This window comes from Oncorhynchus clarkii, chromosome 16, assembly GCF_045791955.1.
Source record: "Oncorhynchus clarkii lewisi isolate Uvic-CL-2024 chromosome 16, UVic_Ocla_1.0, whole genome shotgun sequence".
Taxonomy (NCBI): Eukaryota; Metazoa; Chordata; class Actinopteri; order Salmoniformes; family Salmonidae; genus Oncorhynchus; species Oncorhynchus clarkii.
This window is the reverse complement of record NC_092162.1, coordinates 75,063,263-75,088,522: the sequence shown is the minus strand read 5'-3', so window position 1 is coordinate 75,088,522 and position 25,260 is coordinate 75,063,263. Positions and strand designations below refer to the sequence as shown.

At 45.6% G+C, this 25,260-nt stretch overlaps 1 protein-coding gene across 1 annotated transcript in view; it reads right to left on the bottom strand.

Moving 5' to 3' along the window:
* LOC139367802 (nerve growth factor-like) overlaps positions 1-4,516 on the bottom strand; it is an 88,946-nt gene extending 84,430 nt beyond the window's left edge. Inside the window, exon 1 of the mRNA XM_071106140.1 lies at positions 4,386-4,516. The gene's annotated coding sequence lies outside the window, so the exon portion shown is untranslated. The remainder of the gene's footprint in view (positions 1-4,385) is intronic.
* Between the last annotated feature and the right edge of the window lie 20,744 nt (positions 4,517-25,260).

Genomic DNA, 25,260 nt, shown 5'->3' with positions numbered 1-25,260 from the left:
AATAATTCTTATTATAATACAATTATTAGTATTATTTTTATTATAATTATTATTATAATTACTATTCTTATTCTTCTTATTATTATAATAATTATAGTTATAATTATTTTTTTATTTATTATTATTATTATTTTTTAATTATCATTATTATTGTTATTAATTTATTTTTATTTTTTAAATTATTGTTATTATTATTATTTAAAAAAAATATCATTATTATTTTTTTATATATATATATTTTTTAAATTATTATTATTATTTGTATTATTATTATTTTTATTATTATTATTTGTATTATTTTTATTATTATTATTATTATTATTATAATTATTATTATTATTATTATTATTATTACTCCAAATCGTAGTGGTATGGGTATTAGGGCTGAATGGTGGTATGGGTAGTGGTATGGGTAGTAGGGCTGATGGTGGTATGGGTAGTGGTATGGGTAGTGGTATGGGTAGTGGTATGGGTAGTAGGGCTGATGGTGGTATGGGTAGTGGTATGGGTAGTGGTATGGGTAGTAGGGCTGATGGTGGTATGGGTAGTGGTATGGGTAGTGGTATGGGTAGTAGGGCTGATGGTGGTATGGATAGTGGTATGAGTAGTAGGGCTGATGGTGGTATGGGTAGTGTTATGGGTAGTAGGGCTGATGGTGGTATGGGTAGTATTAATGGGTAGTAGGGCTGATGGTGGTATGGGTAGTGGTATGGGTAGTAGGGCTGATGGTGATATGGGTAGTGGTATGGATAGTAGGGCTGATGGTGATATGGGTAGTGGTATGGGTAGTGGTATGGGTAGTAGGGCTGATGGTGGTATGGGTAGTGGTATGGGTAGTAGGGCTGATGGTGGTATGTGTAGTGGTATGGGTAGTAGGGTTGATGGTGGTATGGGTAGTGGTATGGGTAGTAGGGCTGATGGTGGTATGGGTAGTGGTATGGGTAGTAGGGCTGATGGTGGTATGGGTAGTAGTATGGGTAGTAGGGCTGGTGGTGGTATGGGTAGTGGTATGGGTAGTGGTATGGGTAGTAGGGCTGATGGTGGTATGGGTAGTGGTATGGGTAGTAGGGCTGATGGTGGTATGGGTAGTAGGGCTGATGGTGGTATGGGTAGTGTTATGGGTAGTAGGGTTGATGGTGGTATGGGTAGTGGTATGGGTAGTAGGGCTGATGGTGGTATGGGTAGTGGTATGGGTAGTAGGGCTGATGGTGGTATGGGTAGTGGTATGGGTAGTAGGGCTGATGGTGGTATGGGTAGTGGTATGGGTAGTAGGGCTGATGGTGGTATAGGTAGTGGTATGGGTAGTAGGGCTGATGGTGGTATGGGTAGTGGTATGGGTAGTAGGGCTGATGGTGGTATGGGTAGTAGGGCTGATGGTGGTATGGGTAGTGGTATGGGTAGTAGGGCTGATGGTGGTATGGGTAGTGGTATGGGTAGTAGGGCTGATGGTGATATGGGTAGTGGTATGGGTAGTAGGGCTGATGGTGATATGTGTAGTGGTATGGGTAGTAGGGCTGATGGTGATATGGGTAGTGGTATGGGTAGTAGGGCTGATGGTGGTATGGGTAGTGGTATGGGTAGTAGGGCTGATGGTGGTATGGGTAGTGGTATGGGTAGTAGGGCTGATGGTGGTATGGGTAGTGGTATGGGTAGTAGGGCTGATGGTGGTATGGGTAGTGGTATGGGTAGTAGGGCTGATGGTGGTATGGGTAGTAGGGCTGATGGTGGTATGGGTAGTGGTATGGGTAGTAGGGCTGATGGTGGTATGGGTAGTGGTATGGGTAGTAGGGCTGATGGTGGTATGGGTAGTAGGGCTGATGGTGGTATGGGTAGTGTTATGGGTAGTAGGGTTGATGGTGGTATGGGTAGTGGTATGGGTAGTAGGGCTGATGGTGGTATGGGTAGTGGTATGGGTAGTAGGGCTGATGGTGGTATGGGTAGTGGTATGGGTAGTAGGGCTGATGGTGGTATGGGTAGTGGTATGGGTAGTAGGGCTGATGGTGGTATAGGTAGTGGTATGGGTAGTAGGGCTGATGGTGGTATGGGTAGTGGTATGGGTAGTAGGGCTGATGGTGGTATGGGTAGTAGGGCTGATGGTGGTATGGGTAGTGGTATGGGTAGTAGGGCTGATGGTGGTATGGGTAGTGGTATGGGTAGTAGGGCTGATGGTGGTATGTGTAGTGGTATGGGTAGTAGGGCTGATGGTGGTATGGGTAGTGGTATGGGTAGTAGGGCTGATGGTGATATGGGTAGTGGTATGGGTAGTAGGGCTGATGGTGATATGTGTAGTGGTATGGGTAGTAGGGCTGATGGTGATATGGGTAGTGGTATGGGTAGTAGGGCTGATGGTGGTATGGGTAGTGGTATGGGTAGTAGGGCTGATGGTGGTATGGGTAGTGGTATGGGTAGTAGGGCTGATGGTGGTATGGGTAGTGGTATGGGTAGTAGGGCTGATGGTGGTATGGGTAGTGGTATGGGTAGTAGGGCTGATGGTGGTATGGGTAGTAGGGCTGATGGTGGTATGGGTAGTGGTATGGGTAGTAGGGCTGATGGTGGTATGGGTAGTGGTATGGGTAGTAGGGCTGATGGTGGTATGGGTAGTGGTATGGGTAGTAGGGCTGATGGTGGTATGCGTAGTGGTATGGGTAGTAGGGCTGATGGTGGTATGTGTAGTGGTATGGGTAGTAGGGCTGATGGTGGTATGGGTAGTAGGGCTGATGGTGGTATGGGTAGTTGTATGGGTAGTGGTATGGGTAGTGGTATGGGTAGTAGGGTTGATGGTGGTATGGGTAGTGGTATGGGTAGTAGGGCTGATGATGGTATGGGTAGTGGTATGGGTAGTAGGGCTGATGGTGGTATGGGTAGTGGTATGGGTAGTGTTTGGGTAGTAGTTTAATGATAGCGGTGGTAGAAGTAGTAGTAATGATGATGACAGTTGTAGTACTGACATAATGGTGATGATGACCGTTTCTTAGTTATAGTTTTAGTAGCTAGTAGATATATATATATATATATATATATATATATATATATATATATATATATATATATATATATATATATATATTACAGGTATAAATGCTGCTAGTGGTAGCATTTATTATCGTAGTCATAATAGTAGCATGTTCATTTTCCTTGTTTAGGCTTTTATTGTCCCCATAATTTATTACATTTATCTATTTATACTATTGACTGTTACCATTCTATTGTTGTTATTTAAATTGCATAGTTATTTTTGTATAATTATTATCATGTATTCTTTTATTACGATGTATATTTTATAAATTGTTATTTTGGCAATATTGACACAATGATTTTCATGCCAATAAAGCAGCTTGAATTTGAGTTTAAGAGAGGAGAGACAAAGGAGTGAGAGAAAGAGAGAGTTTGCGTAACCTGAGGTTGCTTGGGTTTTCTCAACACTGAACTTGCTCCCATTGAAGTTGGAACTCCCCTCCACTCCCCCCTACCCTCTCTCCTTTCCCTATTCTATCCCCCTCTCTCTTCTCCCTCCCACCACCCTACCTCTGTCCCTCCCTCCATCCCCTCTCCTCCCTTCCCACTCTCCCACCTCCCTCCCTCCCTCCCTACCTCCATCCATCTCCTCTCCTACCTTCCCCCTCTCCCACCTCTTTCTAACAGGTAACAGACTGACTGTTTAACTAACACAGGGTCACAGCATAGAGAACAGGATCACTACAACTATATACATTTACATCGGCACAACCATTCACCTGAAAACCCTGTCTGTCACAGTTCCAACTATATTCATTTACATCTGCACAACCATTCACCTGAAAACCCTGTCTGTCATAGTTCCAACTATATACATTAACATCTGCACAACCATTCACCTGAAAACCCTGTCTGTCATAGTTCCAACTATATACATTTACATCTGCACAACCATTCACCTGAAAACCCTGTCTGTCACAGTTCCAACTATATACATTTACATCTGCACAACCATTCACCTGAAAACCCTGTCTGTCACAGTTCCAAGTCATGTTCTGTTGAACCTCTGTTCTAAAGATAGAAACACAGTATTTTACTCTCCTGTACTTTAGACAGTGATTAGTTACCTCTGGTTGGCAGTGCTGTGGGACCTCCTATTTAGCTTCTGTTTGCTACAAATGAAACTCGAAGGATCAAATTTCACTTAATGACAGGTATGGGCAAAACAGACATGATATTACACACACACACACACACGCACACACACACACACACACACACACACACACACACACACACACACACACACACACACACATACACACACACACACACGCACACACACGCACACACACGCACACACACAGAGACACACAGAGACACACAGAGACACCGTGAACAGCACAGGAAAACTTTGCGTGTGCTCTTACCTCCGTCTATGCTCTCCCTTGGTCCCTCTCTCCCTCGCTCCCTCTCTCCTCCTTCAGTGAACCAAAGAGTGATATATTCAACTTCTCACTGTCCTCTCCGTCAGAATTATCCCAAACTCCCAATCCGACGTCCTCTTTTTAAAGCCTCCCACTCTCTTTGGGAAAAATTGTTCTGAAAGTTACAGAGGAGTCCCATAGATACTCCCACCCTCCCGTTAGGCTGCCCATAGGTCCTAGTGCCTACCTCTCCTCTTTCCCTGCCCGCCTGGAGAGCTCCACTGTGCCTCAATGTTGGAGCTATTCAATGGGCCTGGAAAGCTCCACTGTGCCTCAATGTTGGAGCTATTCAATGGCCCTGGAGGGCTCCACTGTGCCTTAATGGTAGAGCAATTCAATGGCCCTTGAGGGCTCCACTGTGCCTCAATGTTTGAGCTATTCAATGGGTCTGGAGGGCTCCACTGTGCCTCAATGGTAGAGCTATTCAATGGCCTTGGAGAGCTCCACTGTGCCTCAATGGTAGAGCTATTCAATGGACCTGGAGGGCCCCACTGTGCCTCAATGGTAGAGCTATTCTACCATTGTTGCAATTTACTGCAGAGATAGCCTGCAGAGTTCTGTCATACTATCCAGGTCTGTGCCCAAACAATTCAATCTTCTACTTTTAAAAATACACCTTTCCAGAAACAAGTCTCTCACTGTTGCCACTTGTCATAGACCCCCTTCAGCCCCTTGCTGTGCCCTGGACACCATATGTGAACTGATTGCCCCCTATTTATCTTCAGAGCTCGTGCTGTTGGGTGGCCTAAACTGGGATGTGCTTAACACCCCGGCCATCCTACAATCTAAGCTAGATGCTCTCAATCTCACACAAATTATTAAGGAACCTACCAGGTACTACCCTAAATCCGTAACCATGGGCACCCTGTTAGATATAATCCTGACAAACTTGCCCTCTAAATACACCTCAGCGTTCTCAGCGATCACTGCCTCATCGCCTGCGTGCGTGATGGGTCCACGGTCAAACGATCATTCCTCATCACTGTCAAACGCTCCCTAAAACACTTCAGCGTGTAGGCCTTTCTAATAGACCTGGCCCGGGTATCCTGGAAGGATGTTGATCTCATTACGTCTTTATAAGATGCCTGGTTGCTCTTTAAAAGTGCTTTCCTCGCCATCTTAAATAAACATGCCCAATTCAAAAAAATGTAGAACTAAGAACAGATATAGCCCTTGGTTCACCCCAGACTTGACTGCCCTTGACCATCACAAAAACATCCTGTAGTGTGCTACCTGTCCCATTATTTGACCATGCTGGTCATTTATGAACATTTGAACATCTTGTCCATGTTCTGTTATAATCTCCACCCGGCACAGCCAGAAGAGGACTGGCCACCCCTCATAGCCTGGTTCCTCTCTAGGTTCCATCCTAGGTTCTGGCCTTTCTAGGGAGTTTTTCCTAGCCAACGTGCTTCAACACCTGCATTGCTTGCTGTTTAGGGTTTTAGGCTGGGTTTCTGTACAGCACTTTGAGATATCAGCTGATGTACGAAGGGCTATATAAATACATTTGATTTGATTTGATTTTGGCGTTCTGCTTTAGCATCGAATAGCCCCCGCGATATGAATATTATTTATTATTTATATATTTTTTTCAGGGAAGTCAGGAACCGATATACTCAGTCAGTTAGGAAAGCTAAGGCTACGTTTTTCAAACAGACATTTGCATCCTGTAGCACTAATTCCTAATTGTTGCAACCCCTATTACTAGCCTGTTCAACCTCTCTGTTGTATCATCTGAGATCCCCAACGATTGGAAAGCTGCCACGGTCATACCCTTCTGCAAAGGGGGAGACACTCTAGACCCAAACTGTTATAGACCGATATCCATCCTGCCCTGCCTTTCTAAAATCTTCAAAAGCCAAGTTCCATCAACCATTTCGAATCCCATCGTACCATCTCCACTATTCAATCTGGTTTCCGAGCTGGTCATGGGTGCACCTCAGCCACACTCAAGTTCCTAAACAATATCATAACCGCCATCAATAAAAGACAGTACTGTGCAGCCGTCTTCATCAACCTGGCCAAGGCTTTCGACTCACATTCTTATCGGCAGACTCAATAGCCTTGGTTTCTGAAATGATTGCCTCACCTGGTTCACCAACTACTTCTCAGATAGAGTTCGGTATGTCAAATCGGAGAGCCTGTTGTCCGGACCTCTGGCAGTCTCTATGGGGGTGCCACAGGGTTCAAATCTTGGGCCGACTCTTTTCTCTGTATATATCAATGATGTCGCTCTCGCTGCTGGTGATTTTCTGATCCACCTTTACGCAGATGACACCATTCTGTATACTTCTGGCCCTTCTTTGGACACTGTGTTACCAAACCTCCAAACAAGCTTCAATACCATACAACACTGCTTCCATGGCCTCCAACTGCTTTTAAATGCAAGTAAAACTAAATGCATGCTCTTCAACCGATCACTGCCCGCACCTGTCCGCCCGTCTAGCATCACTACTCTTGACGGTTCTGACTTATGTGGACAACTACAAATACCTAGGTGTCTGGTTAGACTGTAAACTCTCCTTCCAGACTCACATCAAACATCTCCATTTCAAAATTAAATCTAGAATTGGCTTCCTATTTCACAACAAAGCCTCCTTCACTCATGCTTTCAAACATACCCTCGTAAAACTGACTATCCTACCGATCCTTGATTTCGGCGATGTCATTTACAAAATAGCCTCCAACACTCTACTCAACAAACTGGATACAGTCTATCACAGTGCCAACCGTTTTTTTCACCACAGCCCCATATACTACCCACCAGTGCAACCTGTATGCTCTCATTGGCTGGCCCTCGCTACATATTCGTCTCCAAACCCACTGGCTCCAGGTCATCTACAACACTTTGCTAGGTAAAGCCCTGCTTTATCTCAGCTCACTGGTCACCATTGCAACACCCACCTGTAGCACGCGCTCCAGCAGGTATATTTCACTGGTAATCCCCGAAGCCAACACTTACTTTGCCTGCCTTTCCTTCCAGTTCTCTGCTACCAATGACTGGAACAAATTGAAAAAAATCACTGAAGCTGAAGTCTTATATCTCCCTCTCTAATTTTAAGCATCAGCTCTTTATCTTTTGCACGCTAGTATCTCTACTTGCACATTCATCATCTGCACATCTATCACTCCAGTGTTAATTGCTAAATTATAATTATTTTGCCTCTATGGCCTATTTAGTGCCTTACCTCCCTACTCTTCTACATTTGCACACACTGTACATTGATTTTTCTATTGTGATATTGACTGTACGTTTGTTTATGTGTAACTCTGTGTTGTTGTTTGTGTCGAACTGCTATGCTTTATCTTGGCCAGGTCACAGTTGTAAATGAGAACTTGTCCTCAACTGGCCTATCTAGTTCAATAAAGGTGATCTGGCCTACCTAGTTCAATAAAGGTGATCTGGCCTACCTAGTTCAATAAAGGTGAAATAAAAAAAAGATTCAATGGACCTGGAGAGCTCCACTGTACCTCGATGGTAGACTTCTGGGATGTTGTCAGTTTCCTTATGGGATGCTTTACAATATACTGAGTAGTCCAATATCAGGATATCCCAGATCTAGATATCCCAGGTCTAGATTTCCCAGGCCTAGATTTCCCAGGTGTAGATTTCCCAGGTCTAGATTTCCCAGGTCTAGATATACCAGGTCTAGATATACCAGGTCTAGATTTCCCAGGTCTAGATATACCAGGTCTAGATTTCCCAGGTCTAGATTTCCCAGGTCTAGATATACCAGGTCTAGATTTACCAGGTCTATATATCCCAGGTCTATATATCCCAGGTCTAGATATCCCAGATCTAGATTTCCCAGGTCTAGATTTCCCAGGTCTAGATTTCCCAGGTCTAGATTTCCCAGGTCTATATTTCCCAAGTCTTTATTTCCCAGGTCTATATTTCCCAGGTCTATATTTCCCAGGCCTAGATATATCAGGTCACAATTTCCCAGGTCTAGATATCCCAGGTCTAGATTTCCCAGGTCTAGATTTACCAGGTCTATATATCCCAGGTCTAGATATCCCAGGTCTAGATATACCAGGTCTAGATTTCCCAGGTCTAGATTTCCCAGGTCTAGATTTCCCAGGTCTAGATTTCCCAGGTCTAGATTTCCCAGGTCTATATTTCCCAAGTCTTTATTTCCCAGGTCTATATTTCCCAGGTCTATATTTCCCAGGCCTAGATATATCAGGTCACAATTTCCCAGGTCTAGATATCCCAGGTCTAGATTTCCCAGGTCTAGATTTACCAGGTCTATATATCCCAGGTAGAGATATCCCAGATCTAGATTTCCCAGGTCTAGATTTCCCAGGTCTAGACTTCCCAAGTCTAGATTTCCCAAGTCTAGATTTCCCAGGTCTATATTTCCCAGGCCTAGATATACCAGGTCTATATTTCCCAGGTCTAGATTTCCCAGGTCGAGATATACCAGGTCTAGATTTACCAGGTCTAGATTTCCCAGGTCTAGATTTCCCAGTTCTAGATTTCCCAGGTCTATATTTCCCAAGTCTTTTTTTCCCAGGTCTATATTTCCCAGGTCTATATTTCTCAGGCCTAGATATATCAGGTCACAATTTCCCAGGTCTAGATATCCCAGGTCTAGATTTCCCAGGTCTAGATTTACCAGGTCTATATATCCCAGGTCTAGATATCCCAGATCTAGATTTCCCAGGTCTAGATTTCCCAGGTCTAGACTTCCCAAGTCTAGATTTCCCAAGTCTAGATTTCCCAGGTCTATATTTCCCAGGCCTAGATATACCAGGTCTAGATTTCCCAGGTCTATATTTCCCAGGTCTATATTTCCCAAGTCTTTATTTCCCAGGTCTATATTTCCCAGGCCTAGATATACCAGGTCTAGATTTACCAGGTCTAGATATACCAGGTCTAAATTTCCCAAGTCTATATTTCCCAGGCCTAGATATACCAGGTCTAGACTTACAAGGTCTATATATACCAGGTCTAGATTTCCCAGGTCTAGATTTACCAGGTCTAGATTTACCAGGTCTAGATTTCCCAGGTCTAGATTTCCCAGCTCTATATTTCCCAGCTCTATATTTCCCAGGCCTAGATATACCAGGTCTAGATTAACCAGGTCTAGATATACCAGGTCTAAATTTCCCAGGTCTAGATTTCCCAGGCCTAGATATACCAGGTCTAGATTTACCAGGTCTAGATTTACCAGGTCTAGATTTACCAGGTCTAGATATACCAGGTCTAGATATACCAGGTCTAGATTTCCCAGGTCTAGATATACCAGGTCTAGATTTCCCAGGTCTATATATACCAGGTCTAGATATACCAGGTCTACATTTCACAGGTCTACATTTCCCAGGTCTAGATATACCAGGTCTTTTTTTCCCAGGTCTAGATATACCAGGTCTAGATTTCCCAGGTCTATATATACCAGGTCTAGATATACCAGGTCTACATTTCCCAGGTCTACATTTCCCAGGTCTAGATATACCAGGTCTAGATTTCCCAGGTCTAGATTTCCCAGGTCTAGATTTCCCAGGTCTAGATATACCAGGTCTAGATATACCAGGTCTAGATTTCCCAGGTCTAGATATCACAGATCTAGATTTCACAGATCTAGATAACTTGAGTTTCACATTTACTGAAGTAAACATCTATAAAGCAATAAGGAAGCCCGAATACAAGAATCTGATCTGGAGCTTCACATTTTCTGAAGTAATTTAGCAAAACAGGAAATAGTGGAGTATACTACAGTATGCACATGACCAAGACAGGAAATGGTGGAATATACTACAGTATGCACATGACCAAGACAGGAAATAGTGGAGTATACTACAGTATGCACATGACCAAGACAGGAAATAGTGGAGTATACTACAGTTTGCACATGACCAAGACAGGAAATAGTGGAGTATACTACAGTATGCACATGACCAAAACAGGAAATAGTGGAGTTACTACAGTATGCACATGACCAAAACAGGAAATAGTGGAGTATACTACAGTATGCACATGACCAAGACAGGAAATAGTGGAGTATACTACAGTATGCACATGACCAAGACAGGAAATAGTGGAGTATACTACAGTATGCACATGACCAAAACAGGAAATAGTGGAGTTACTACAGTATGCACATGACCAAAACAGGAAATAGTGGAGTATACTACAGTATGCACATGACCAAGGGCGCTACATCCTTAAACGGGACATCAGTAGTTAACAGAAGCAGAACGTAACACATACAATATTACTGGAGTTGCAACACAGTTCATCAGTTACATGGTTATCCTCTTCACAAATCACTCTATAAAACGTTGTCTCGATTATCCTGTCACATTTAACAGTATACAACAGCATGGCAGTTCCTCCACATTTCTTCTTTAGCTGCTTGATAAAGTGTTTCCCCATAGTGTTATGAACATACCAGTGTACGGAGCAGAGCTGAGCCAGATCATACTAACTACAGATAGACCTGTTCTGTGAGTGAAACACTGCTCCTGCACAAAACATTATAACAGTAGAAGAATCTGGTGTTAGGTTCAGAGGAGGGGGGTTAGGGGGGGGGGGGGGCTGTGCTGTGATATCGGTGTCTGTAGGGCTGAAGGGTGAACACAGGGTGTGGCTGGTGTCTCTGTGTGGAGTGAGGGGATATTATCGTCTCTCTCTCCCAGTCAGCAGCAATTAGCAGCAGTCATCAGTCACAGTCTGCAGTCAGCAGCAGTCAGCAGCAGTCAGCAGCAGTCAGCAGTCACAGTCTGTAGGCAGCAGCAGTCAGCAGCAGTCAGCAGCAGTCAGCAGCCATTAGCAGTCAGCAGCAGTTAGCAGTCAGCAGCAGTCAACAGCAGTTAACAGTCAGCGACAGTCAACAGCAGTTAGCAGTCAGCAGCAGTCAACAGCAGTTAGCAGTCAGCAGCAGTTAGCAGTCAGCAGCAGTAAACAGCAGTTAGCAGTCAGCAGCAGTCAACAGCAGTTAGCAGTCAGCAGCAGTCAACAGCAGTTAGCAGTCAGCAGCAGTTAGCAGTCAGCAGCAGTTAGCAGTCAGCAGCAGTCAACAGCAGTTAGCAGTCAGCAGCAGTCAACAGCAGTTAGCAGTCAGCAGCAGTAAGCAACAGTTAGCAGTCAGCAGCAGTTAGCAAGTCAGCAGCAGTTAGCAACAGTCAGAGTCAGATAAAACTGACCAGAAGTCCCCACAAGAATAGTAAAGGAACAAAAATGTGACCAACTGGGGACATTTTCTAGTCCCCACAAGGTCAAATGCTATTTCTATGGTTATAATTAGTGATAGAATGATGTTAAGGGTTAGGGTTAGTTCTAGGGTTAGGTTAAGGTTAGGAGCTAGGGTTAGGAGCTAGGGTTAGGAGCTAGGGTTAGAAGCTAGGGTTAGGAGCTAGGGTTAGGAGCTAGGTTTAGGAGCTAGGGTTAGGAGCTAGGGTTAGTTCTATGGTTAGGAACTAGTGTTAGGAGCTAGGGTTAGGAGCTAGGATTAGGTTAAGGTTAGGAGCTAGGGTTAGGAGCTAGGGTTAGTTCTAGGGTTAGGAGCAAGGGTTAGGAGCTAGGGTTAGTTCTAGGGTTAGGAGCTAGGGTTAGGAGCTAGGGTTAGGAGCTAGGGTTAGGAGCTAGGGTTAGGAGCTAGGGTTAGTTCTAGGGTTAGGAGCTAGAGTTAGGAGCTAGGGTTAGTTCTAGGGTTAGGAGCTAGGGTTAGTTCTAGGGTTAGGAGCTAGGGTTAGGAGCTAGGGTTAGTTCTAGGGTTAGGAGCTAGGGTTAGGATCTAGGGTTAGGATCTAGGGTTAGTTCTAGGGTTAGGAGGTAGGGTTAGGAGCTAGGGTTAGTTCTAGGGTTAGGAGCTAGGGTTAGTTCTAGGGTTAGGAGCTAGGGTTAGGAGCTAGGGTTAGGAGCTAGGGTTAGTTCTAGGGTTAGGGGCTAGGGTTGGGAGCTAGGGTTAGGAGCTAGGGTTAGTTCTATGGTTAGGAGCTAGTGTTAGGAGCTAGGGTTAGGAGCTAGGGTTAGGAGCTAGGATTAGGTTAAGGTTAGGAGCTAGGGTTAGGAGCTAATGTTAGTTCTAGGGTTAGGAGCTAGGGTTAGATCTAGGGTTAGGAGCTAAGGTAGGAGCTAGGATTAGGTTAAGGTTAGGAGCTAGGGTTAGGAGCTAATGTTAGTTCAGGGTTGGGAGCTAGGGTTAGGAGCTAAGGTCAAATGCTATTTCTATGGTTATAATTAGTGATAGAATGATGTTAAGGGTTAGGGTTAGTTCTAGGGTTAGGTTAAGGTTAGGAGCTAGGGTTAGGAGCTAGGGTTAGGAGCAAGGATTAGGTTAAGGTTAGGAGCTAGGGTTAGGAGCTAGGGTTAGTTCTAGGGTTAGGAGCAAGGGTTAGGTGCTAGGGTTAGTTCTAGGGTTAGGAGCTAGGGTTAGGAGCTAGGGTTAGGAGCTAGGGTTAGGAGCTAGGGTTAGTTCTAGGGTTAGGAGCTAGAGTTAGGAGCTAGGGTTAGTTCTAGGGTTAGGAGCTAGGGTTAGTTCTAGGGTTAGTTCTAGGGTTAGGAGCTAGGGTTAGTTCTAGGGTTAGGAGCTAGGGTTAGTTCTAGGGTAAGATTCTAGGGTTAGTTCTAGAGTTAGGAGCTAGGGTTAGTTCTAGGGTTAGGAGCTAGGGTTAGGAGCTAGGGTTAGGAGCTAGGGTTAGGAGCTAGGGTTAGTTCTAGGGTTAGAGGCTAGGGTTGGGAGCTAGGGTTAGGAGCTAGGGTTAGGAGCTAGGATTAGGTTAAGGTTAGGAGCTAGGGTTAGGAGCTAGGGTTAGGAGCTAAGGTTAGGAGCTAGGGTTAGTTCTAGGGTTAGGAGCTAGGGTTAGTTCTAGGGTTAGGAGCTAGGGTTAGGAGCTAGGGTTAGTTCTAGGGTTAGGAGCTAGGGTTAGGAGCTAGGGTTAGGAGCTAGGGTTAGTTCTAGGGTTTGGAGCTAGGGTTAGGAGCTAGGGTTAGTTCAAAGGTTAGAAGCTAGGGTTAGGAGCTAGGGTTAGTTCTAGGGTTAGGAGCTAGGGTTAGGAGCTAGGGTTAGAAGCTAGGGTTAGTTCTAGGGTTAGGAGCTAGGGTTAGTTCTAGGGTTAGGAGCTAGGGTTAGATCTAGGGTTAGGAGCTAGGGTTAGTTCTAGGGTTAGGAGCTAGGGTTAGGAGCTAGGGTTAGGAGCTAGGGTTAGTTCTAGGGTTAGGAGCTAGGGTTAGGAGCTAGGGTTAGATCTAGGGTTAGGAGCTAAGGTAGGAGCTAGGATTAAGTTAAGGTTAGGAGCTAGGGTTAGGAGCTAATGTTAGTTCAGGGTTGGGAGCTAGGGTTAGGAGCTAGGGTTAGTTCTAGGGTTAGATCTAGGGTTAGGAGCTAAGGTAGGAGCTAGGATTAGGTTAAGGTTAGGAGCTAGGGTTAGGAGCTAGGGTTAGTTCTAGGGTAAGGAGCTAGGGTTAGATCCAGGGTTATGAGCTAAGGTAGGTCCTAGGGTTAGGAGCTAGGGTTAGGAGCTAGGGTTAGTTCTAGGGTTAGTAGCTAGAGTTAGGAGCTAGGGTTAGTTCTAGGGTTAGGAGCTAGGGTTAGTTCTAGGGTTAGTTCTAGGGTTAGGAGCTAGGGTTAGTTCTAGGGTTAGGAGCTAGGGTTAGTTCTAGGGTTAGGATCTAGGGTTAGTTCTAGAGTTAGGAGCTAGGGTTAGTTCTAGGGTTAGAGGCTAGGGTTGGGAGCTAGGGTTAGGAGCTAGGGTTAGGAGCTAGGATTAGGTTAAGGTTAGGAGCTAGGGTTAGGAGCTAGGGTTAGGAGCTAAGGTTAGGAGCTAGGGTTAGTTCTAGGGTTAGGAGCTAGGGTTAGTTCTAGGGTTAGGAGCTAGGGTTAGTTCTAGGGTTAGGAGCTAGGGTTAGTTCTAGGGTTAGGAGCTAGGGTTAGTTCTAGGGTTAGGAGCTAGGGTTAGGAGCTAGGGTTAGGTTAGGGTTAGTTCTAGGGTTAGGAGCTAGGGTTAGTTCTAGGGTTAGGAGCTAGGGTTAGGAGCTAGGGTTAGTTCTAGGGTTAGGAGCTAGGGTTAGGAGCTAGGGTTAGGAGCTAGGGTTAGTTCTAGGGTTTGGAGCTAGGGTTAGGAGCTAGGGTTAGTTCAAAGGTTAGAAGCTAGGGTTAGGAGCTAGGGTTAGTTCTAGGGTTAGGAGCTAGGGTTAGGAGCTAGGGTTAGGAGCTAGGGTTAGTTCTAGGGTTAGGAGCTAGGGTTAGTTCTAGGGTTAGGAGCTAGGGTTAGTTCTAGGGTTAGGAGCTAGGGTTAGTTCTAGGGTTAGGACCTAGGGTTAGGAGCTAGGGTTAGGAGCTAGGGTTAGTTCTAGGGTTAGGAGCTAGGGTTAGGAGCTAGGGTTAGATCTAGGGTTAGGAGCTAAGGTAGGAGCTAGGATTAAGTTAAGGTTAGGAGCTAGGGTTAGGAGCTAATGTTAGTTCAGGGTTGGGAGCTAGGGTTAGGAGCTAGGGTTAGTTCTAGGGTTAGGAGCTAGGGTTAGATCTAGGGTTAGGAGCTAAGGTAGGAGCTAGGATTAGGTTAAGGTTAGGAGCTAGGGTTAGGAGCTAGGGTTAGTTCTAGGGTAAAGAGCTAGGGTTAGATCCAGGGTTATGAGTTAAGGTAGGAGCTAGGATTAGGTTAAGGTTAGGAGCTAGGGTTAGGAGCTAATGTTAGTTCTAGGGTTAGGAGCTAGGGTTAGATCTAGGGTTAGGAGCTAAGGTAGGAGCTAGGATTAGGTTAAGGTTAGGAGCTAGGGTTAGGAGCTAATGTTAGTTCAGGGTTGGGAGCTAGGGTTAGGAGCTAGGGTTAGTTCTAGGTTTAGGAGCTAGGGTTAGATCTAGGGTTAGGAGCTAGGGTTAGATCTAGGGTTAGGAGCTAAGGTAGGAGCTAGGATTAGGTTAAGGTTAGGAGCTAGGGTTAGGAGCTAATGTTAGTTCAGGGTTGGGAGCTAGGGTTAGTTCTAGGGTTAGGAGCTAGGGTTAGGAGCTAGGGTTAGGAGCTAGGGTTAGGAGCTAGGATTAGGTTAAGGTTAAAATCAAATCAAATCAAATCAAATTTTATTTGTCACATACACATGGTTAGCAGATGTTAATGCGAGTGTAGCGAAATGCTTGTGCTTCTAGTTCCGACAATGCAGTAATAACAAGTAATCTAACTAACAATTCCAAAACTACTGTCTTGTACACAGTGTAAGGGGATAAAGAATATGTACATAAGGATATATGAATGAGTGATGGTACAGAGCAGCATAGGCAAGATACAGTAGATGGTATCGGGTACAGTATGTACAAATGAGATGAGTATGTAAACAAAGTGGCATAGTATAAAGTGGCTAGTGATACATGTATTACATAAGGATACCGTCGATGATATAGAGTACAGTATATACGTATGCGTATGAGATGAATAATGTAGGGTAAGTAACATTTATATAAGGTAGCATTGTTTAAAGTGGCTAGTGATATATTTACATCATTTCCCATCAATTCCCATTATTAAAGTGGCTGGAGTTGAGTCAGTGTCAGTGTGTTGGCAGCAGCCACTCAGTGTTAGTGGTGGCTGTTTAACAGTCTGATGGCCTTGAGATAGAAGCTGTTTTTCAGTCTCTCGGTCCCAGCTTTGATGCACCTGTACTGACCTCGCCTTCTGGATGATAGCGGGGTGAACAGGCAGTGGCTCGGGTGGTTGATGTCCTTGATGATCTTTATGGCCTTCCTGTGACATCGGGTGGTGTAGGTGTCCTGGAGGGCAGGTAGTTTGCCCCCGGTGATGCGTTGTGCAGACCTCACTACCCTCTGGAGAGCCTTACGGTTGAGGGCGGTGCAGTTGCCATACCAGGCGGTGATACAGCCCGCCAGGATGCTCTCGATTGTGCATCTGTAGAAGTTTGTGAGTGCTTTTGGTGACAAGCCGAATTTCTTCAGCCTCCTGAGGTTGAAGAGGCGCTGCTGCGCCTTCTTCACGATGCTGTCTGTGTGAGTGGACCAATTCAGTTTGTCTGTGATGTGTATGCCGAGGAACTTAAAACTTGCTACCCTCTCCACTACTGTTCCATCGATGTGGATAGGGGGGTGTTCCCTCTGCTGTTTCCTGAAGTCCACAATCATCTCCTTAGTTTTGTTGACGTTGAGTGTGAGGTTGTTTTCCTGACACCACACTCCGAGGGCCCTCACCTCCTCCCTGTAGGCCGTCTCATCGTTGTTGGTAATCAAGCCTACCACTGTTGTGTCGTCCGCAAACTTGATGATTGAGTTGGAGGCGTGCGTGGCCACGCAGTCGTGGGTGAACAGGGAGTACAGGAGAGGGCTCAGAACGCAACCTTGTGGGGCCCCAGTGTTGAGGATCAGCGGGGAGGAGATGTTGTTGCCTACCCTCACCACCTGGGGGCGGCCCGTCAGGAAGTCCAGTACCCAGTTGCACAGGGCGGGGTCGAGACCCAGGGTCTCGAGCTTGATGACGAGCTTGGAGGGTACTATGGTGTTGAATGCCGAGCTGTAGTCGATGAACAGCATTCTCACATAGGTATTCCTCTTGTCCAGATGGGTTAGGGCAGTGTGCAGTGTGGTTGAGATTGCATCGTCTGTGGACCTATTTGGGCGGTAAGCAAATTGGAGTGGGTCTAGGGTGTCAGGTAGGGTGGAGGTGATATGGTCCTTGACTAGTCTCTCAAAGCACTTCATGATGACGGATGTGAGTGCTACGGGGCGGTAGTCATTTAGCTCAGTTACCTTAGCTTTCTTGGGAACAGGAACAATGGTGGCCCTCTTGAAGCATGTGGGAACAGCAGACTGGTATAGGGATTGATTGAATATGTCCGTAAACACACCGGCCAGCTGGTCTGCGCATGCTCTGAGGGCGCGGCTGGGGATGCCATCTGGGCCTGCAGCCTTGCGAGGGTTAACACGTTTAAATGTCTTACTCACCTCGGCTGCAGTGAAGGAGAGACCGCATGTTTTCGTTGCAGGCCGTGTCAGTGGCACTGTATTGTCCTCAAAGCGGGCAAAAAAGTTATTTAGTCTGCCTGGGAGCAAGACATCCTGGTCCGTGACTGGGCTGGGTTTCTTCCTGTAGTCCGTGATTGACTGTAGACCCTGCCACATGCCTCTTGTGTCTGAGCCGTTGAATTGAGATTCTACTTTGTCTCTGTACTGGCGCTTAGCTTGTTTGATAGCCTTGCGGAGGGAATAGCTGCACTGTTTGTATTCGGTCATGTTACCAGACACCTTGCCCTGATTAAAAGCAGTGGTTCGCGCTTTCAGTTCCACACGAATGCTGCCATCAATCCACGGTTTCTGGTTAGGGAATGTTTTAATCGTTGCTATGGGAACGACATCTTCAACGCACGTTCTAATGAACTCGCACACCGAATCAGCGTATTCGTCAATGTTGTTATCTGACGCAATACGAAACATCTCCCAGTCCACGTGATGGAAGCAGTCTTGGAGTGTGGAGTCAGCTTGGTCGGACCAGCGTTGGACAGACCTCAGCGTGGGAGCCTCTTGTTTTAGTTTCTGTCTGTAGGCAGGGATCAACAAAATGGAGTCGTGGTCAGCTTTTCCGAAAGGGGGGCGGGGCAGGGCCTTATATGCGTCGCGGAAGTTAGAGTAACAATGGTCCAAGGTCTTTCCTCCCCTGGTTGCGCAATCGATATGCTGATAAAATTTGGGGAGTCTTGTTTTCAGATTAGCCTTGTTAAAATCCCCAGCTACAATGAATGCAGCCTCCGGATAAATTGTTTCCAGTTTGCAGAGAGTTAAATAAAGTTCGTTCAGAGCCATCGATGTGTCTGCTTGGGGGGGGATATATACGGCTGTGATTATAATCGAAGAGAATTCTCTTGGTAGATAATGCGGTCTACATTTGATTGTGAGGAATTCTAAATCAGGTGAACAGAAGGATTTGAGTTCCTGTATGTTTCTTTCATCGCACCATGTCACGTTAGTCATAAGGCATACGCCCCCGCCCCTCTTTTTACCAGAAAGATGTTTTTTCCTGTCTGCGCGATGCGTGGAGAAACCTGTTGGCTGCACCGCTTCGGATTGCGTCTCTCCAGTAAGCCACGTTTCCGTGAAGCAAAGAACGTTACAGTCTCTGATGTCCCTCTGGAATGCTACCCTTGCTCGGATTTCATCAACCTTGTTGTCAAGAGACTGGACATTGGCAAGAAGAATGCTAGGGAGTGGTGTGCGCTGTGCCCGTCTCCGGAGTCTGACCAGTAGACCGCCTCGTTTCCCTCTCTTTCGGAGTCGTTTTTTTGGGTCGCTGGTTAGGAGCTAGGGTTAGGAGCTAGGGTTAGGAGCTAAGGTTAGGAGCTAGGGTTAGTTCTAGGGTTAGGAGCTAGGGTTAGTTCTAGGGTTAGGAGCTAGGGTTAGTTCTAGGGTTAGGAGCTAGGGTTAGTTCTAGGGTTAGGAGCTAGGGTTAGTTCTAGGGTTAGGAGCTAGGGTTAGGAGCTAGGGTTAGGTTAGGGTTAGTTCTAGGGTTAGGAGCTAGGGTTAGTTCTAGGGTTAGGAGCTAGGGTTAGGAGCTAGGGTTAGTTCTAGGGTTAGGAGCTAGGGTTAGGAGCTAGGGTTAGGAGCTAGGGTTAGTTCTAGGGTTTGGAGCTAGGGTTAGGAGCTAGGGTTAGTTCAAAGGTTAGAAGCTAGGGTTAGGAGCTAGGGTTAGTTCTAGGGTTAGGAGCTAGGGTTAGGAGCTAGGGTTAGGAGCTAGGGTTAGTTCTAGGGTTAGGAGCTAGGGTTAGTTCTAGGGTTAGGAGCTAGGGTTAGTTCTAGGGTTAGGAGCTAGGGTTAGTTCTAGGGTTAGGACCTAGGGTTAGGAGCTAGGGTTAGGAGCTAGGGTTAGTTCTAGGGTTAGGAGCTAGGGTTAGGAGCTAGGGTTAGATCTAGGGTTAGGAGCTAAGGTAGGAGCTAGGATTAAGTTAAGGTTAGGAGCTAGGGTTAGGAGCTAATGTTAGTTCAGGGTTGGGAGCTAGGGTTAGGAGCTAGGGTTAGTTCTAGGGTTAGGAGCTAGGGTTAGATCTAGGGTTAGGAGCTAAGGTAGGAGCTAGGATTAGGTTAAGGTTAGGAGCTAGGGTTAGGAGCTAGGGTTAGTTCTAGGGTAAGGAGCTAGGGTTAGATCCAGGGTTATGAGCTAAGGTAGGAGCTAGGATTAGGTTAAGGTTAGGAGCTAGGGTTAGGAGCTAATGTTAGTTCTAGGGTTAGGAGCTAGGGTTAGATCTAGGGTTAGGAGCTAAGGTAGGAGCTAGGATTAGGTTAAGGTTAGGAGCTAGGGTTAGGAGCTAATGTTAGTTCAGGGTTGGGAGCTAGGGTTAGGAGCTAGGGTTAGTTCTAGGTTTAGGAGCTAGGGTTAGATCTAGGGTTAGGAGCTAGGGTTAGATCTAGGGTTAGGAGCTAAGGTAGGAGCTAGGATTAGGTTAAGGTTAGGAGCTAGGGTTAGGAGCTAATGTTAGTTCAGGGTTGGGAGCTAGGGTTAGTTCTAGGGTTAGGAGCTAGGGTTAGGAGCTAGGGTTAGGAGCTAGGTTTAAGAACTAGGGTTAGGAGCTAGGGTTAGGAACTAGGGTTAGGGTTAAGGTTTTGGTTAGGGTTTTGGATTAAGGTTAGGGTAATGGTCAGAGTATCGGTTAGGGTTAGGTTTAGAGGTTAAGGAAAATGGGATTTTGAATGGGATTGAATTGTGTGTCCCCACAATGTTAGCTGTACAAGACTGTGTGTGTTTGTGAGTGTGTGTGTGTGTGTGTGTGTGTGTGTGTGTGTGTGTGTGTGTGTGTGTGTGTATGATGCTGTAAATACGTCTGTGTGTGTGTGTGTGTGTGTGTGTGTGTGTGTGTGTGTGTGTGTGTGTGTGTGTGTGTGTGTTTAAGATGCTGTATTGACGTGTGTGTGTTTGATCAAGAGTCAAACACAATCATATTTCACTGACCGTGGTGTATACATGGCCTTGGGCTGTGTGTGTTATGACTTCAGGTTTGTTTGTGTGTGTGTGTGTGTGTGTGTGTGTGTGTGTGTGTGTGTGTGTGTGTGTGTGATGCTGTAAATACGTCTGTGTGTGTGTGTGTGTGTGTGTGTGTGTGTGTGTGTGTGTGTGTGTGTGTGTGTGTGTGTGTGATGCTGTATTGACGTGTGTGTTTGAAGGATGTGGGAAAGAGTTCTTGAGTCAAACCAACTCATATTTCCCTGAACATGTTATTACTGATATTTACAGAGCATTTCCAAAGAATTCAGACCCCTTCACCTTTTCCATGTTTCGTTACGTTACGTTGCAGCCTTCTAAAATGGATTCAATAAAGAATGTCCAATTAAAGCCTAATGTTAGCTAGCTAACTAGCTAACTAGCTAACATTGGACATATTTGGTTAACCTTTTAACTAGCTATGCCAATCGGTTTGTAGTGCTAGTACTCTATGGATGGGGTTATGTTTTATTGTTTAGCTAGCTAGCTACATGTCTAAACAATAGTTCCCAAGTTAACAACCCATCAAGTTAGCCAGGTGTGTCTGACGGTGAATACGGCTAACTATTGTATAATAATGCAAACATATTTGTATCTGGAATTTGTCTTTCAGCATCAGTAGAACACACCTGACTCTCCTACACCAGTCATACACGGAGAATGGTCTAATGTCTCCCATCAGAAAGACCTGTAGAACACACCTGTCTCTCCTCATACAAGGAGAATGGTCTAATGTCTCCCATCAGAAAGACCCGTAGAACACACCTGTCTCTCCTCATACAAGGAGAATGGTCTAATGCCTCCCATCAGAAAGAGAGCTGGTCCAAGCAAGCACAGGTTACACCTGAAGCAAGAGGACTTGCAGCGAGTGGTGAACTTCATCAACAACCATGCAGAGGATAATGTAATAGTGTTACCAGGACGCCACCCAGGACACAAACACTTTGGTGGAAAGCTGCTGACATCTCGTAACAAAAGCAGCCGTGTGACGTCTCTACAAGGAATCGATGACAACACTTGGTATGTAAAGCATAAACACATTTTCATTATTTAAGTGATCTCCAACATGATTGACACTACATTTATTGATCTCACATTATTTCTGTATTTTCTAGAGGTACGTGTAGTCAGGCTGTCTTCCTTCAGGAGTCTGTGGAGAAAATGGCTGCCTCACATCTCCAGCACTAAGCCCAGGACAGACCTGTGCTGGCAGCGCCAGAGGAACCACTATCAGGTCTTCAGATCTGCCAATCTGCCAGAAGCTGTTAAGTCAGCCAAGCTGAAGAACCAAGAGCAGCATCTCCTGCTGGTTCAGAGCGGTCTGTCTACCAGAAGCTGTGAAGTCAGCCAAGCTGAAGAACCAAGAGCAGCATCTCCTGCTGGTTCAGAGTGAGTGGTCTGTCTACCAGAAGCTGTGAAGTCAGCCAAGCTGAAGAACCAAGAGCAGCATCTCCTGCTGGTTCAGAGTGAGTGGTCTGTTTACCAGAAGCTGTGAAGTCAGCCAAGCTGAAGAACCAAGAGCAGCATCTCCTGCTTGTTCAGAGTGAGCGGTCTGTCTACCAGAAGATGTTTGCTGACTGCAAGACCACCAGTCAAGACCTGCAGTTGTCTTTGGGGCCCTACTGAACCAGCAAGCAAAGACATCAGGATTAATTACAGCTTTGATTTTGATCAACAAGTAAACAACATTTCCTCCTTTATACTGAAGACAACAACCTCTCCCTCAATATGAGCAAGACAAAGGAGCTGATCGTGGACTACACGAAAAGACAGGCCGAACAGGCCCCCATTAATGTCCTACTTTATACTGATCAGTAGCAAGATGGTTCCGAAGAGGATGGATGACGGCATACATGCTCCCAACCAATTGTGCTATTTTGTTAGTATTTTACGTTGTTTGTAACTTATTTTGTACATAATGTTGCTAAATTCTGGACGTCAGTAGTGTGATTACTCACCACAAACTGGAAGAAGCCTTTTCAACAACATTTCCTTCAGAAAGGCCAGAGTGTCCCTATGTAGCCAGGTCCCATCTACTATCCTTCTGACCCTATGTAGCCAGGTCCCATCTACTATCCTTCTGACCCTATGTAGCCAGGTCCATCTACTATCCTTCTGACCCAGGTCCCATCTACTATCCTTCTGACCCTATGTAGCCAGGTCCCATCTACTATCCTTCTGACCCTATGTAGCCAGGTCCCATCTACTATCCTTCTGACCCTATGTAGCCAGGTCCATCTACTATCCTTCTGACCCTATGTAGCCAGGTCCCATCTACTATCCTTCTGACCCTATGTAGCCAGGCCACATCTACTCTCCTTCTGAACCTATGTAGCCAGGTCCATCTACTATCCTCCTGACCCTCTGACCCAGGTCCATCTACTATCCTTCTGACCCTATGTAGCCAGGTCCATCTACTATCCTTCTGAACCTATGTAGCCAGGTCCATCTACTATCCTTCTGACCCAGGTCCCATCTACTATCCTTCTGACCCAGGTCCCAGCTACTATCCTTCTGACAATATGTAGCCAGGTCCCATCTACTATCCTTCTGACCCAGGTCCCATCTACTATCCTTCTGACCCTATGTAGCCAGGTCCATCTACTATACCTTCTGACCCAGGTCCCATCTACTATCCTTCTGACCCAGGTCCCATCCTCTATCCTTCTGACCCTATGTAGCCAGGTCCATCTACTATCCTTCTGACCCTATGTAGCCAGGTCCCATCTACTATCCTTCTGACCCTATGTAGCCAGGTCCCATCTACTTTTTAACTCCTCGCAACTGCGTTGGAAAAAACAAGAACAAGTTTATTTTCTGGTATTGTTGCTGGCAGACCATGCACTAGCTCCACCACAGTCTGGACCTTCACTTCCTCATCACAGGCCACACCAAGTTTGTCCCTGACTGGCACATCAATTTAGACGAGTTGGTCTGGGTAATGTAGTGTTTCTGGGTAATGTAGTGTTTCTGGGTAATGTAGTGTTTCTGGGTAATGTAGTGTTTCTGGGTCACGTAGTGTTTCTGGGTCACGTAGTGTTTCTGGGTAAGAGTCATCTAATAACTCTAAAATATTTATATCTGGGCACTTTCTGTCTACCTGAATTTTTCCTTATTGTAGGCTACTACTTTTAGTCTTAATCTTTACTACACGAATCACTGTTTATCACATGACCTCACATGTGAATCCTTAATGAGATGGGTGGGGCAGGCTTAAGAGGGTGTGAACAATGCTGAATGGGTGAAGACAAAGGACAGCTCTCCAGTAGGTACCAAAACATTCAAAGGCCATTTTCTCAAAAGTGAGTTTACAAGTTTATCAACTTTCAAAGCATTATTACTTTCCCGTTCTTCCTCAAATGCAGTGTATGATAAACCATTTTGTAGCTCCAATGTAAAAAACACAACTTCACATTTTGCTACATAAGCCTGATTTGAGCTGATCGGTCATATTTATTCAGGCGTTTACTCAATACTTTGTTGAAGCCCCTTTGGCAACAATGACAGCTTTGATTCTTCTTGGGTATGACGCTACAAGCTTGGCACACCTGTATTTAGGCAGTTTCTCGTATTCACCTCTGCAGATCCTCCCAAGCTCTGTCAGATTGGATGAGAGCTATTTTAAGGTCCCTCCAGAGATGTTTGATAGATTTCAAGTTCGGGCTCTGTCTGGGCCACTCAAGGACATTCAGACACTTTTCCCGAAGGCACTCCTGCATTGTCTTGGCTGTGTGCTTAGGGTTGTTGTCCTGTTGGAAGGTGAACCTTCGCCCCAGTCTGAGGTCCTGTGTGCTCTGGAGCAGGTTTTCATCAAAGATCTCTCTGTACTTTGATCCGTTCATCTTTCCCTCGATCCTGACAAGTCTCCGTTGCCGTTGAAAAGGATCCCACAGCATGATGCTGCCACCATCATGCATCACCGTAGGGATGGTGCAAGGTTTCCTCCAGACATGACACTTGGCATTCAGGTCAAATAGTTCAATCTTGGTTTCATCAGACCAGAGAATATTGTCTTTTGGTGCCTTTTGGCAAATTCCAAGTGGGCTGTCATGTGCCTTTTACTGAGGAGTGGCTTCTGTCTGGCTACTCTACCATAAAGGCCTAATTGGTGGAGTGCTGCAGAGATGCTTGTCCTTCTGGAAGGTTCTCCCATCTCTACAGAGGAACTCTGTACATCTCTCAGAGTGACCATCGGGTTCTTGGACATCTCCCTGACAAAGGTTCTTCTCCCCCGATTGCTCAGTTTGGCCGGGCGGCCAGCTCTAGATAGAGTCTTGGTGGTTCCAAACTTCCTCCATTTAAGAATGATGAAGGCCAATGTGTTCTTGGGGACCTTCAATGCTGCAGACATTTTTTGGTACCCTCTCCCAGATCTGTGCCTCGACACAATCCTGTCTTGGAGCTCAGAGTACAATTCCTTCGACCTCATGGTTTGGTTTTTGCTCTGACATGCACTTTCAACTGTGGAACCTTAGATAGACAGGTGTGTGCCTTTCCAAACCATGTCCAATCAATTGAATGTACCACAGCTGGACTCCATTCAGTTGTAGAAACATCTCAAGAATGATCAATGGAAACAGGATGCATCTGAGCTCAATTTTGAGTCTCATAGCAAAGAGCCTGACTACTTATTTATTTGTAATACATTTTCACTTTGTCATTATGGGTTATTGTGTGTAGATTGATGAGGAAAATATTTTACTTGATCTATTTTAGAATAAGGCTGCAACGTAACAAATGTTGAAAAAGTCAAGAGGTCTGAAGTTCAGAATTAGCGAACACACACCCATCAAATGGACCAAGCAAAGTCACCAGGCACAGGTGCATGTGTCACACCCTGGTCAAAGTATTTTGTGTTTATCTTCATTTATTTGGTCAGGCCAGGGTGTGGCATGGGCAACAG